This window comes from Balaenoptera musculus, chromosome 12 (assembly GCF_009873245.2).
Source record: "Balaenoptera musculus isolate JJ_BM4_2016_0621 chromosome 12, mBalMus1.pri.v3, whole genome shotgun sequence".
Classification (NCBI taxonomy): domain Eukaryota; kingdom Metazoa; phylum Chordata; class Mammalia; order Artiodactyla; family Balaenopteridae; genus Balaenoptera; species Balaenoptera musculus.
The window spans coordinates 84,808,646-84,824,993 of NC_045796.1; the positions used below are offsets into that span (position 1 = coordinate 84,808,646).

Here is a 16,348-nt window from a genome sequence, read left to right on the forward strand (position 1 = left end):
ATAATGTTTACTATGTGCCAAGCACTGCTTTAAGCATCCTGCAATTCTCTGACAATCTGGGGTAAAGATACGATTATTACCCTCATTTTACAGATAAGGGGACTGAAGACAGAGAGGTTAAGTAACTTGCCCAATGTCACACAACTTAAAAGGGGCAGGATCCTGATTCAACCCAGGCACTATGGCTCCACAATCTGTGCTCTAAAACTATTAAGCTCATTTGTTTTTAAAACAGACTGGGGATAAGCAAAAATACAATGTAGAAATCTGTTTTTCTGCAAATCAGGAGGCAAAGTCTCTGACAATGCCCCTCAGGGTAGGAAACAAATATCAGCCAGGTACTATCACTATTGATGAGCCTGTAACTGTCAGAGGACCTCCCAATCAATCTCTCTCTCTCTCTTTCTCTCTCTCTCCCTCTCTCCTCTCTCCGATCAAGGTCTCTTACTCTTGGCATCACTGACAATTCTTCCTTGCAAGGGCTCTCCTGTACATTATAGGATGTTTAGCATCATCCTGGCCTCTGTTCACTAAAGGCCAGTAACCAGCCTCTCCTGCACCCTACCTACCTGCAGTCTTAACAAATAAAATATCTCCAGATATTAAAATATCTCCAGATATTGCCAAACTTCCCATAGAGGGCAAAACTGTCTTCAGCTGAGAGCCACTGATATATATTATGAACATTTCATTTCATATTCATGATATGAAATGTTAGACTGAAACAATATGCTATATAAACACCATGGGCTTTATTAGGAGTAAGTGCAATCTTGCATTAAAGTGAATTCTGGATGGGTTAGATAGCCCACTTAAAAATAAAAATGTTAAAGGAGCAGAAGAAAATATAAGTGAAACATAGCTTAGAACTCATGGTGAGTAAGGTGTCTCTAAGTATAGAAACAAAAAAGAGAAATTCATAAAAAATAATATATTTGACAAAATACTAATTATAAACTTGTCAGGCAAAAATATAAACTAAACTAAAGGGCAAGTGACAAAATGGGAAAAAAAGCATCATATGGTGGCTTAATGGTTAACATCATTAATACACAGAGGTTTTATCATTCGTAAGAAAAAGAATAATATACCAACTGCTAATTGAGCAAAGGACACATCAGGCAATTACCCACGAGGAATACAAAAGAAATGCTAGATGACAATTACTAATATTTTAACTAGTATTAATTCATCAGGTTATATACTGGGACAAGGTGAGCTCTAAAGCTTCGTTATTGTAAATTCTACCATTCTTTGAAAGCAGTGGGAGTTCTATATCCAGACAGAAAAAAAAAAAGATATTCAAGCATTGCATACTTAATAAATCCCAAACAAAAGAAAGCTGACAATAGTAACCAGTTGTTCCTTTTTTCTCCATTGAGAAGAAAATGAGTGAAAACAAAACTACAGCATTAATAAGCCAGAATTAAAGAAAATTTATTTGACATCAGAAGTTGTTAAGAGTGTAGTTGCATTTAGATTGTTTCTCAGTGTTTGGATAAATTCAAATGCAGAAGATTCAAAAACAAAACCAGTAGAACATCTCTGGAGATTTCTTTGAAAATACAATCAATCTAGTCTGACAAAACTTAAATGCAATCCCAACCAAAGGAAAGAGGATAAATGGAAATCAGATTACATTTAACATTTTTCCCATACCCATTCTTTGATGAAGCTATTTTCAAAACTACACCAAAATTTATGAAATAATGCCATTTGCAGCAACATGGATGGACCTAGATTATCATATTAAGTGAAGTAAGTCAGACAGAGAAAGACAAATATCATATGGTATCACTTATACGTGGAATTTTAAAAAATGATACAAATGAACTTATTTATAAAACAGAAACAGACTTACAGACATAGAAAACAAACTTACAGTTATCAGACGGGATAGCAGGGGTGGGTATGGGGAGTAGATAAATTACGAGTTTGGGATTAACATATACACACTATTATGCATAAAACAGATAAACAACAGGGACCTATTGTATAGCACAGGGAACTATATTCAATGTCTTGTAATAACCTATGATGGAAAAGAATCTGAAAAAGAATGTATATGTAACTGAATCACTTTACTGTACACCTGAAGCTAACACAATACTGTAAATTAACTATACTTCATTAAAAAATGGTTTAAAAAAACCATACCAAAATTTAATATCCTTCAAAACAAAATCACAATGCCTTGGTATGCAAAATATTGTGTTCAGGTAAGTAGTGGAACTCTTTTACAGAGTTTGGATTAATCTATTATTATCCACAATGCAGGTAGTTATTAACATTACTGATATCTCAATAGATAGTAGCAATAATACACTGGCTTCCATTCTGTGTGCTTTACTATAGGCCAGGCTCTGTGCCGAGCACTTTACATAGAAAGGGCTCCTGTTACTTGTAGCAGTAACTCTGCAAGTTGCATGTTCTCATCCCCTTTTACTGATGATAAATCAGTAGCTCAGAGGACATATGTAACTTTCACACACCCAAAGAACTCCTCCTACTATCCCAAGTTATTTGCTGTTACTTTGACCTCATAGGGACTTTCCTTCACTTGGTGTAATTTACCTTGTACCACATGCCCTAGGCTCAACTCTCAAGCTGAAGCTGTGTTCAGTTCCTAAGGACTCTTAGACACTGTCAACATCTAAGGGGGTGGGGGGAACTTAAGAGCCCTTGAAGCAACCCTCCACCAAAGGGTAACTGGAGTTGGATTAATGTGCCAGTCTTCTGTCCTGTAGAGAGACAACTGTAAAGCACATTCTACAGGGTTCCTCAGGGATCCCCAGCACGTCTCAGCCTCAGCTGCCTACAATGATAAGCAGCTAAAAATGTGCGTTTTTTAATTAGCTTTTCCCCATCCCCTTACTCCTGCTTCTTGAGACCCCTGTTAAATAAACTACCTGCTTCTAAGTCAGGAGAACCCAAGTGAAAAAAGTGTCCATCAGACCCCAGTGTCTTCGTTTCTGTCTGCATTCTTACTTCATCCACTCTTTCACCACTACTCTGAACACACTTGTTCTTCTGTCTCTCTGACGGAGCCAACCTCAAGGAGTCCAACTGTCCACCTCTTATTCCTCAGCTGCTGACCAGTCCTAGAGAAAGTCACACAACTGGGCCGATAAGTGCCATTATAGAATCGCGATCACTAACCTCATTCTAGGTCCTTACACTACCCTGTTTCCTTCAAACCCTCGGCACTAAGACTACTGCTCTTACCCTCGGGTGAGCATGGTTCCCACGGAGAAAACAGATGCTGTCACACAAACCTTCCCTTAATGCCTTGAAATCTCCGAATTCACTTACATCGATACCGTCCTTTCCTCTATTCTAAAGCATGGAAGAATTGTTTCATCCTCTGTTCCATCCCCCTGCTCCTGCTGAAAGAGGTTGTTGAATCTTCTACTAAAACAAAACCTCTCACTTTCCTCTCCTGTTGGTCTCTGCTTCATCTGCTCCTTCCATTTTCAGATAAGCTTTGGAAACAGGCTCTGATACTTCTTGTCTGCATTCTGTTACTTCTCACTCACTTTGCAGCCCACTCCAGATTGACTTGGACCCTCCCTGTTGCTCAAAAACCGCTCATGCCAAGGTCTCAGGTGACCATCAGATGCCGTACAGTCTTTTTTCTCCTTTGACCCATCGGTAGCATTTGATATCTTTTTGACCAAACCCTCCTAGAAATAACTGCTTGCTGAGACACTATATTTGTTTGGTTTTTATTCTACCTCAGTAGCCACATTTCCTCATTTTCTTTTTTTGCTGCATCGTCTAAATGTTGCTCTTCCACAGGGATCTGCAGAAAACAGCTTCTTCTGTTTTCCTTTTCAGCAGACTTTCCCGGTATCATCTCTACTTTTATAGCTAGAGTCACCATCTATATGCTGATGAGCCCCAAATTTCTACTTCCAGCCTAAGTATCTTTTTAACAGATTTATTAAGGTATAATTTATACACCATAATATTGACATGTTCAGTTCACTGAATTTTAGTAAACTTATATAGTTGTGCCATCACCACCACAATTCAGGATTAAGATACCCTCACCCGGAAAAGTTCCCTTGTATCCATTTGTAGTCAGTTGCCCATCACAGCTACAGCCCAGACAACCACTGATGTGCTTTTTGTCTATATTTTTGCTTCTTTTCTAGAAATTTCATATAAATAGAATACAATATGCAGGTTTTTTATTTTTTGGTCTGGCTTCTTTGACACAGCATAATTCTGTTGCTACATGGATAAGTAGCTCATTTCTTATTTCTGAGTAGTGTTCTTTGTATGCATATATCTCATTTTTTTTTATCCACTCAGCAGTTTCCCATTGTTAGCTATTCTAAATAATTCTGCTATGGACAATGGCATAAACATCTTTGTGTGGACATGGTTTTTATTTCTCTTGGGTAAATACCTAGAAGTGTAATAGCCAGGTCACATGGTTAAGTGTATGTGTAACTGTTTAGGAAACTTCCAAACCAATTTCCAAAGTGCCTGTATCATTTGCCATTCCCAGCCTCAGTGTAAAGGTGTCAAATTACTACTACTCCTCACCAGTAGTTGGTATTGTCAGTCTTTTTAATTACAGCCATTCTAGTCAGTGCATAGAGTTATCTCATTGTGGTTTTCACTTGAATTTTCTTAATAATTAATGATTTTTTTCATGTGCTAATTAGCCATTCACATATCTTCTTCAATGAAGTATCCATTCAAATATTTTGCCCATTTTTAATGTTTGCCTGTCTTATTACTGCGTTTTAAAAGTTCTTTGAATGTTACACATGCAAGTCATTTATCAGATACAATTCGCAAATATTTGCTCCCAGGATGTGGTTTGGCTTTTTATTTTTGTCAAGGCATTTTTAAATTTAAAAAATTTTAACACCTTTATTGAGGTATAATTAACATACTGCACATATTTAATGTGTGCAATTTGATAAGTTTTGACGTATGTATACAGCCATGAAACCATCACAACAATTAAAATAACAAACATTTGTGTGGTCTTTTAAAATTTGTTTTTTGTTTTTGCATTTCGTTAGTGACTATGTTGAGCATTCTTTCATGTGTTTATTTGTGATCCTTATTTTTTGAGTGGTCTATTCAAATCATTTATTCATTCTAAAATTTGGATTGTTTAGTGTTATTTATATTTTTTGGATAAAAGCCCTTTATCTTATATGTAATTTGCAAAGATTTTCTCCAGTGTGTGGCTTGTCTTTTCATTCTCTGAGCAGAGTCTAAGAGACAGTTTTAATTTTGACAAACTCTAATGTAACAACTTTATCTCTTATGGATTGGACTTTTAGTGTCATATCCAAGAAATTATAAATAAACTTATTTATAAATAAATGGATAAATGTAACAGATAACATGGAAGATATGGATTGAAATTCTTCCTTTTTGACATGAATATCTAATTGTTCCAAAAGTTTTGTTGAAAAAACTATCCATTATCTGCTGAATTGTTTTTGTACCTGTGTTGAAAATAAGTTGTACATATATATGTGGGGTTATTTTTAGATTCTGTACTTTTCCATTGGTCTATTTGTCAGTCATTACACTAACACTACACTTTCTTAATTATTTTATCATAAATATTGAAACCAGGTAGTTTTAGCCATTCAGGGTTTTTTTTTCCATTGGCATTACCAGTCATTTGTATTTCTGTATGACTTTTAGATCATGTTTAATGTAATTATCAATAATTACATCCTTCTACCCTGTACATGTATTTTATGTTTCATATAACATAACCTTGAACAGCACAGGTTTGAACTGCCTGGGTCCACTTATACGCAAATTTTTTTCAATTGTAAATATGTACAATACTACAAAATCTGTGGTTGGTTGAATCTGTGATTGAGGAACTGCAGATACAGAAGGCTGACTATAAATTTATACCAGAATTTTCAACTGCACAGAGAGTCGGCACCCTTAACCCCTAGAGTTGTTCAAGGGTCAACTCCGTGTGTGTGTGCATCAGTGTAAACCTTTAACAAAATAAACTTAATACGGGGACTCTCTGATTTGTGTTATTACCTGGTCTATTGAAATGGAGATAAATCTACTCAATATAGGAGATCAGAAACAATTAAAACACACTTCTTTTGTGAATTGTTAAGGCTCATAGGTTTCAAATAAATGTTCAATATAATTAATTTTTCAGTTATTTAAACCATTAAAATATCTTGTTTTCCATTCACTATTAAGAATCAATAAGTTAAGAAATACCATTTTAAGCAAAACCCCTTTGCCTAAATGTTGTAAATTTGAAAATTAAAAGAATACACCTGTAGTATTCACTTGACTCTTGAACAACGAGGGGGTTAGGGGCACCGATCCTCTGAGCAGTGGGAAATCCACGTATAACTTCGAGTTGGCTCCCCATATCTGCTGTTCCTCCATATCTGAGTTTCCGCCTCCATGGATTCAACCAAACACAGATGGCATAGTACTGTAGTATTTACTGTTGAAAAACTCCGCAAGTAAGTGAACCCACACAGTTCAAGGGTCAACTGCACTACTAACTCACATATATATAGATTAGATAATGAAAGTCAGTTACAAAAAAGAACTTTTCTTTTCCAAATAAGAAATTCTTTTCTAAATTAAAAATATCTGTGACTTACCATCTTAATATAGCTTACAATCAGTACTAATTTAGTGCTTTGTTATTAGGGATAATGAGGTTGATAAAGATTTGACTGATTATGTCTCTAGCAGCTAAATATATACTGAGAAACGTGATAGATTCTCAGAAACTGCCAAGCCAGAGCTTAGTGTTCCAATTGTGATCTAGTGAAGTGAGTCTGGTGCTAGGAAACAGGAGGCCTGAGTCTAATTACACGTGTCTCTACAGCTGTGTAAAGTCTTTGCCATTATTGGCTTTTGGATTTTTAACTAGGAAAAGCAAATAACTTCTAAACCTACCTGAATACTACTGTTGCAATGCTGAGACGAAAGAATGTATATGTAAAGTGTTACATTATGAATTACATTCCCAAGATTCTTTTAAAATAATGACTTCCTGAGGCTCTAAGAATGAATAGAGATAAAGGCTGAGACAACTTCGCATTCAGAGACAAGTGCCCCTGCTTTTCAAAGTCTCAAAAAGAGTCTGTCTCGATAAACTTATGTGTTACGTCACAAATTGTTCAAAATTCTTTTATCTAAATGGATAGGAGCCAAGATTACTCACCTAACTGCATGTGTCGCATAAACCTAATTATGTTATCTCTCCAAGGAGGAGAAAGAACTTAATCTAACAAAATAACTTTTATAAAATCAGCTTATATCAATTTCCTTTAATAATTAAAAATGCAGATCTATTGATAATTATATTGTAACTTTAATTTGGTTCATATTTCATATAAGAAGAGCAAATCCCCTTTCAAGAAACACTCTCACTGATGTATCACAAACCATTTCCAAGATCTAGTTGACGGTCCACTACTTCAAATAATTTTAAACACAAAATGTTAATATAATTAAAGAATCTAGATGGTCCTTGGAGTTCAAAATAGCAAGAAGTGGTCTATGCTTTGATTTACTAACAAAACAATGGCATAATTCTGGTTAAACAAACACATGGTTTTATACAAGCTTAAGTCATCCATTATTAAGTTTCCTTAGCCGTGGCTGCCCAGTTAACTGGCTAATTGCTATGGAAGGAAAGCCACCCAACTGACATTTGTATGAGGTCTAAATTCAAGACTCTCTTCTTGAAAGCTATATCTTTGGAAAATCCACTATTAGGCAGTGGTGTTTTATGTTTGCTAATGTAGCCTCTGAATTTCCAAGTTTCTTAGAAACTGATTCTGTGGTACAGGGACAAAGGAAACATTCAAAGAACTGTTGTCGTGACTTCTACAGATACTAACATATGACAGTAAACTAAAGCATCTGTAGAAATGGTCCCAGTGTACCATGATGACAAGATGGTATGCCACAGCCCACCCTTCCCACTGTGCCTAAAATTGTGGTGACTACATTAGGAATGACCATTAAGAAGACACAAGTTATTCTCATATTGACTGATGGGGGTTGAGGGGGAGGGGAAGGGGGAATATGAATGAATTTGATTATAAAGAGGAGGGAGGCACATACCTCCCTCCCTTGGTGATGTGACATACCAAGAGGTGCATCCTTGGGGAAGCCAGGCATGAGGTGATGTGTGAGCAGGTGGATAGAGCATGGGCAGAACATGAGGATGGGTGGGATGGGAGACGGGCCCAAACTGAACGGCCTTGTCGCGTATGCCCATGGGCGGAGGCACACAGTGGGTCTCCCACAAATGTCTCCCAAATGAAGCATCATCAGGAAGAATTCTGAGTAAAATAATGGCATTTTAAATGATAGTCTCTAAAACTGATTTGGAATTCAAGTAGAATGAATTCTCAAAACTGCCACATCATCTGTGTGTTAGCATGAAAATTTCCAAATTACAGCAATGTCTGCAATAATATAACAGGCCTTTTCAAAATTCTACATTTCATTTCATTTTGCTGATGAGGAAAAGAGCTGAAACTTTACACTCATCTGGGAGAGACAGCTCAGTCCATTGCAGCTGCTTCCTGAGAATCCAGTGAGAATGACAGATCTGCAAGGAAACCCTCTACAGTCATCACAGGCAAATCTCAACCAGACCAATGAATCACTGCTCCCATGGCTGTCTCTAACCTGCTCTTGGTCTGACTAGGATGCAACCCTTCTTTGCTTGCTTTGGAAGCAGATCTTCTATAAACTTTTCTAGGAAGTCTCACTTAACTGGAGTTAGCAAGACAAAGAGCAAAGAACTAAACATCAGCAAAATTATAACCTGTCTGAGCTTGTTTCCTTATCAACAAACAGCCTAATAATATCTTCTATCTCTTGTCATGACGTTGAGCTGCTGCCTGCAAAAGGTGCTTACAAACTGCCAGTAAATGTTACTTAGTTTTCTTAAAATCTAAACATGTAATAAATTAATGTAAACTTATGAAACTGATACTTATACTGTGGTTATATAAGAGAATAGCCCTATTCTTAGAAAATACACAAGCAAATATTTAGAGTTACGAGGCCATGATTTAAGTGACTTATTCTCAAATCATATGAAAAAAGTTATATGTAAATATTATTATATAATATAAATATGTATAATATATAAATATGTATGTTATGTATAAATATATAAAACACATAATCTATTACCTATATATTATATGTAATGCATTATGTATATTATGTAATATAATACATATGATATTAAGTATGTTATATATATTTTGTAGAGATATATATTATATGTATATTTTATAGATAGGTAGGTAGGTAGATAGATATGAAGAGAGAGAGAGAGGAAGAGAACACAAATGACCTACCATATCAGGTGAAAGATATACGGGTGTTTTCTGTACTATTTGTTTTTATAATTTTGCTGATATTTTATAAAGTTTGTGGTTTAATTTTACTCATTGAATCTTGACTGAAGAAAGCACATCCAGTAATACACACAAGATCAGAAAACTACTTGATTCTCAAATCCCACAATACGCAAGATTATTCCCATTAAATTCTTGAAGGGTTACATAACTTTAAGTCTACTTAACAAAAGCAACATTAAGTAATCAAATAAGTCGACTTCATCAGGACCTATGCAAGGCCTTCTTCCAAGCACTGGGGATGTGAAGACTGAACATTGCCGTCTGGGGAAACCAGCCTCTGATGACTGGCAAAGACCCTACAACTTTGAGGCTGCAGGGCTTCAGTGGTGAGGTGAGTACTGTAAGGAGATGTGGGCAGGAAGCCTTCAGGCTGGAGGTAAAAACTAAGGCCCTGCAGCATGGTTAGGACTTAAGTCATACGCAGGAGCATGGAACGTGTTATCCATGGAAGCTGTCAAAGATGCCTGATTCACATCAGAGAGACCAGGAGGCTGACTGGAGAGGTTCCTACTGACCACGAAGAGGACAATTTGAGAAGCAATAAGGGTAACTACAATGGAAGAAAAACAGGTTCACAAAACTGACAAAAAACAAACAAAATAAAACATAAGTGGTAACCACTGTAAGATACTAGAGAATCAACTCATTATTTTGAAAACTGGTATATAAATGGAAAGAATCAAGCATTTAGCAGGACTTTCCTATGTGAACCATACCACTGAGTAATCAGAGAGCAGATGAGGGGAGGTTCTTCCCTATAGAAATATTCCAGCCAATAAATGTAGAGGGGATGAGGAAATTAAAATGTTACCATTTTGCAACCCTAAATGAATTAATGGGCATAGGTATTGATGATCAATGGCTGCCATCATCACAAAAAGAGAGATTGCTGGACATTAGGTCCCTTCTGATAGACGAATACCACACCACTTATGAAGTGACCGTGCCCAGAACAGCATACCTAAGGCTTATCTAACTCCCCATTTGAAAGGAACACAGAGGAGAGAGGAACATATTAAATTACACCACGGAGATGTAATCAAATCCACACTGGCAAACCCTTCGGTACAAACAGCCCCGCTTCCTTAACAAATAATATAATGAAAACAAACAAAATAACAGAGAGATAGAGGGGAAATTACAGATGAACACACCTAAAAGCACAGCAACCACCTGGAATGTGTGAGCCTTTATTTGGATCCTGACTAAAGCAAAATGTTAAAAAAAAAAGTTCCGATTGTTACACTATTCTTGAAATCTGAACACCATATGATTACCTAATGACGTCAAGAAGTTATTGTTTAACATTTTAAGTGTGAAATTGGTATAGTGGTTACGTTTTTAAAAAGTTCTTCTTATTTGGAGACACGTACTGAACTGTTCATAGATGAAGCATAGGGATCACTCCCACAATAACACGGACGGGGTCGAGTGGAGACAAGATCGGCCGGGCGTCGAAGCCAGCTATGCACACGTAGGGATTCACAAGCCTCCTTTATTGACGTTTGTGTTTGTTTGAAATTGTCCTTAATAATTTCTTTAGTATGCCTGAGTACTAGTTCTTTATTTTACCTGAAGGTAAGTGAAGTGTAGTTTTCATGCCCACAATTATAGAGATAAGTTATATACACATATTGATTATTAAACTTTCTGATACCTATAAAAGAATTTGCTTAAAGGGTAAAGCCCTAGAAATGAAGAAAACAGTTACTCATTCACAATTGGTGTCTAGCATTTATATAACATCTTACATGCATGAGACACTATTCTCAGAGCCTTAACTTCAAGTAAATAAACTTCACCACAGCACCATGCATTAGATACTATTGTTTTCCCCATTTTCTAGATGAGGAAACTGAGGTAGAGAAAGAGTATCTTGACACACCAATAAGTGGGAGAGCCAGGGTTTGAACGCCAGCAGTTTCATTCTAGGGCTCAGGCTCTTCAACTTTAGTCTGTATTTAACTCTGTCCCTAATTCCTGGGCAAGTTCTCATGTTTTAGGCACAGTCTAGATCAAAAGAAATGAGGGGAGGCTATTCCAGAACAAGGAAAAGGTAGAAGTAAAGGCACAAATCTGAAGGACCAGCAAGTTACTTGGTTTCAGTGAAGCACAGGATTCTGCAAAAGAGCAATGCTATGAAAAGAAGTCGGCCAACAGGGAGGATTAAGTGTGAAGGACCCTGATGGGTAAGTTAGGGAGCGAGGACGCCCTCGTGTAGCCATGGTGGAGGCACTGGCTCCTTTTGAGCAGAAGATGGGCACTGGACTTTTTGGAGATGAACGGAGCGAGGCCTGTAGGACACATTTTGGGGAGGGGAGAGGTTAGAGGTAGGATTCAGTTAGGAGGCTATACCAGCAGTCTAGCAAGAGCGAGGAGGGCTGGAACTCGGGACAACGGCACGGGAATGAAAAAGCAGGGCAGCTACGAGAACTGAGATGCAACCGAAGCAAGAGTAATAAGAGTTAACAAAAACTACAGGTTTGGGCCTACGCAAAGCTCGGGAGGATGGTGAGGTCATCACCACAAGCAGAAAAGAGCAAGTGCAGGAAGAGGAGCAAACGGCAGAGGAAAGAGGGAAGGGGATGGGTTTCGTCTGAGACACTGACATCCAGGAGGACAGGTCTCGGGGAGTTTGGAAAGTGAAGCAAACTCCAGGAGAGAACTCAGGTGCAGGACACAGGTTTGGGAATCACCCTCCCGAGGGGTGATGGTTGAACTGACGACAAATTGAGTCTGCCGAGGGGGAGAGGAGGTAGGCTGGTTTGACTCTCCAGCAGTGTTGTGCGTCTCTTAACACATGGGTCTTTTTCCTTCAGTTGTTTTTACTGAATGCGTCTTTAAATTATATAGTGTTTTACAATTTTCAAAAGTTTCACACACATGATTTCATATAGTTCCATGATAATAATTTTTCCTACCCCTATCGTGCCCCTCCACCCTTCCCTCTCCCCGCTGGTAACCACTAGTTTGTTCTCTACATCTGTGAGTCTGCTTCTTTTTTGTTTTATTCACTAGTTTGTTGTATTTTTTAGATTCCATATAAGTGAAATCATACAGTATTTGTCTTTCTCTGTTTGATAATACCCTCCAAGTCCATCCATGTTGCTGCAAATGGCAAAATTTCATTGTTTTTTATGGCTGAAACCATTCCATTGTGTGTGTGTGTGTGTGTGTGTGTTTGTGTGTGTGTGTGTATTAATTACATCTTCTTTATCCATTCATCTATTGAGGGACACTGAGATTGTCTCCATAACACATATATTTTAAAAAATTCCTCCAAAACATCTAGCACAGAACTAAGCAAACTCTCTTGTCTGATTCATGAGGTGCTAGGAGTCTTCTCATAATCAGAGTTCTGATCTCCCAAATGATCCCAGTACAGCATTTATTTATTGGTAGTGAGGATGGTTTTTTCCTTACTGTCTCATCTGGGAACAAAGTAACAGGGAAAGGCCAAATCCCAAAAGCAAACTTGTAGTGGAGGACTAGGAACCCTTTCCAAATCATTCAGACAACACAACTCTACTCTAGACTGAGGATCTAGATCTTTATCTTCGGCCTTTATTACTCAAAAACTGATCATGTCAGGATTCACTATTGAATTGTCAGTCAAGTCCAGCTAGTGGGAAAAGTAGATGAAGTGATGTACGTTTTCACCTGTCTCTAACGTAACAAATCACTCACAAATAAGACTGCAGTTAGTCGAGAAGGAAACTACAGGAATGAGAGAAAACTGTAAGAACTCTATACTTTTGCACAATTAAATCATTTCTAATTTAAGTTTAAAACATTAAAAACTAAAATAAAAAAAATAAAAATAAAAAAATAAAAAAAACTAAAATAAAGACCTGTTTCTAACAGCAAGGCCAACAGCATACCACTTCTGAGTGTTTCCCAGAACCTGTATGAGTCAAATAATTTAGTTTAAAGCTTTAAAGATCCAAATAATTATCCTTTTTTTCTTTTACTTATTCAGTTTATTCTTCCCATGTCAGAACTTGATGTTCATACTTAATTTCAAACTTTTCACATTTTCCATTTACTGCAACCTTGGGCTAAGAAAGCCCACGACTTCACAAGATTTTATAGGGCACTTTTATGGTATTAATAACTCTATTCCGGTAGGGCTTCTCTACAGGGGAACGAAGAGTATTAGTCAGAGGGCTCCTAAGTAAGCACAGCTGGGAATCCTTCTCCACAATCAAGAACCAACCCCCACCCGCCCCCCCAGGCCATTAAGCACAGCCAGGAGGCATTTTGCTCCATCCAAGTCCTGGAAGCCTATGAACTGAAGAGCTTTGATACCAATGGTGGTGCTTAGGACTCTAACTTTTAGAAAACTTCTCAAGCACATAAGCACCTCTAGATGATTCTATGTGTTACAACCACTTTGCTGTGAGTGAAACCAGTAACCAGGCGATCCTTTTAAGGACTTTAAGCCATTAGCGTACGATTCGTTTCGAACTTTATTTCAACCATCAGAGTTGATACTTCTCGGTAGCAAATGAAGAATTTTCCTTCAATGTAGCCTTGTAGCTGGGGCACAGATAAATGCAATTTTCACTGGCTCGAGAGGCTATTGTTTGTACTTCTAAAAGAAGAGAAAACAGTGAAAAAATTCAGAGATAGGGTTATTCGTTATTAATATAGTTCCGTTTTTGAGGAAGACAATGAGACACCACGACAGAGGGTTTTGTTTCGCTGTGGTTTTGGTGTTGGTGGGTCCAGTGTTGTGCTGTAGGTGAGGGTCGGTTACCATCACTGAGCATCCCTAGGCCCTGAGTGGGTGGTGCCTTTAGATTCTGAACAGTCGACATGATACGTATTCCTTGAAGAATGTTTAAGGAGTTATAGCATACACTGCGCGGTCCGAGTGTACACCCAGGCAGCAGGGTTCAGTCTAGATAGGACTCCAGGATTTGATTACGTTATAGGTTTATAGATGAAAATTACTACTGCTCTCAAATTTTTCTTGGTGTGCAAGAATCCATGAGGGAGCTGATTAAAATGCAAAAACCTAGGGTGGGACTCAGAAGCAGGCATTTTAAGCACCTAGGAGATTCTGATGTAGGTGGTTTGCAGATCACATTCTGAAAAACACTCGATATAATTTACACTCAGTGCTTTTCATTAAATATATCTGTTGATAACTAACAATTAATAACCTCAGCTTAACCAGAAACACATATACCTTCACATTTCTGACACAAAAAAGGAAGATTTTTTTATACACAGTAATTTGTAAGTCATTAAAAACTTTTACTGGCAGCTATTATTCTTAACTGACAGTTTTCTCTGTATGTGATTTGAAACTAAAAACAATTCAATTAATTGCAAAATTTGCTTTCTTCCTGACTTAGTAGACTGTCTCACTGAAAAAAACTTACTTTTCGATTTTTATTTTTAACTAAGCAAGACAAACACATTCAAGCTCTAGGTTACTAGAGCAAATTCCCTAAGTAGAATATGACACCAAGAGAATATATGTTTTAACAAGACCCTGAACTATGTTTTCCAAAGACCCTAATGGTCCCACTGTAGTTGTTACAATCTATTAAATTCAATTTATGTAAGTGGAAGCTCCTTAAATATGCATTTTACGATAATATGTGTTTTAAGATGTCCCCTGATATATATTATACACACTGCTAGACCATAATGGCTATTAACTCAGTAAAATTAATAATATGCATTTTTTAAATAGCCTGAACTTTCAAAGACTCCCAGAAGAAACTTTTTTGAGCAAAGTTTTTGAAATAAGGTAAATGTTTACAATTTTGTGGACAAAGAAACGTTTCAGGAACTTCTGAAGATGTTCCGTGGTGGTGAAGGGAATGCAGGCTCCAGGGCCCCTGTCTCCACTCTCCACTGTCTGCACTCACTTACCAGTGGTCCAGGTTTTTCCGATTAAGCTCTCTCTCCACCCGACCTAACTGCAAAGTCTCTGTGTCTCCTCTCATCCTCCTCTTCTTTTCTAATGGTGCTGAACTCACACTGGACCACGGAACCATGGGTATCTGGAAGGGTGTTTCTACTCAGAGGAAGGAGTAAAGCAGTGATTGTCATGCCTCTGCATTTGGCTTTAGTCCTTCTCCACTGATTCACTTGGAGGCTCTTCCACTGAAAGCCAGAACCTGGCTACAAGTGGAATCAGTAAGCTAAAGATTCCAAGACCATCCCACACAGCAAAACTCAGGTTAAATATATCTTTTAACCTTGTACTATCAAAATTTTAATAGTGAGGAGTTCTTTTTCAAGTATTATAATGCCCAGGGGAAAAAATATCTTCCCTAAAAGACATGTCTGAGGTATACTTTATGTTCTGACCCCAACTCCTCAGGTAGGGAGACTTTTTGTACTTAGCCGAATTAAATCTAAAAAAATCAATTTCCCTCAAATGTTACCAGCTCTTAAATGAAGCCCTTAAATTATACATTTGATTATTGTATTTGCATTAACTCCTTCTTTAAAGTGAAGAAAATTATCAATCTCCTACAAAAGGTCTTAAGCTGGTCGCACATAACTCCACGGCAGCATTCAAAATTCAATGTTAGTAGCAATGGCTAAAAGGTCTCCCAAGGAAACAAAGTGTCCCAAGAACTATAAACCCAACTAAATTGTCATTAAACTATAAAGTAAAAGAAAATCTGTGGTGATTGCCACATACTCCACGTTTTTTTCATAAACTTTTTGAGAAGGAACTACTAGAAGACAGACATCACCCAACCGAAAGAATACAGAAGCTGTAGGTAAAGGACTAACAATGAACACAGATTCCATTTAGCTGCAGGACTGGAATAAAAAGACAAATCACAAATTGTGATTAAAGAACAACATGTAATTACTATAAATACATGTTGAAAAATGTTGAAATTGTACATCTAACAAAAATTAGAAGAGAGATAGAAAGAGAATGG

At 37.3% G+C, this 16,348-nt stretch overlaps 1 protein-coding gene across 1 annotated transcript in view; it reads right to left on the reverse strand.

Moving 5' to 3' along the window:
• The window catches only part of COL19A1 (collagen type XIX alpha 1 chain), a 363,922-nt gene that overhangs the window by 230,758 nt on the left and 116,816 nt on the right, over positions 1-16,348 (reverse strand). The window lies entirely within an intron of this gene.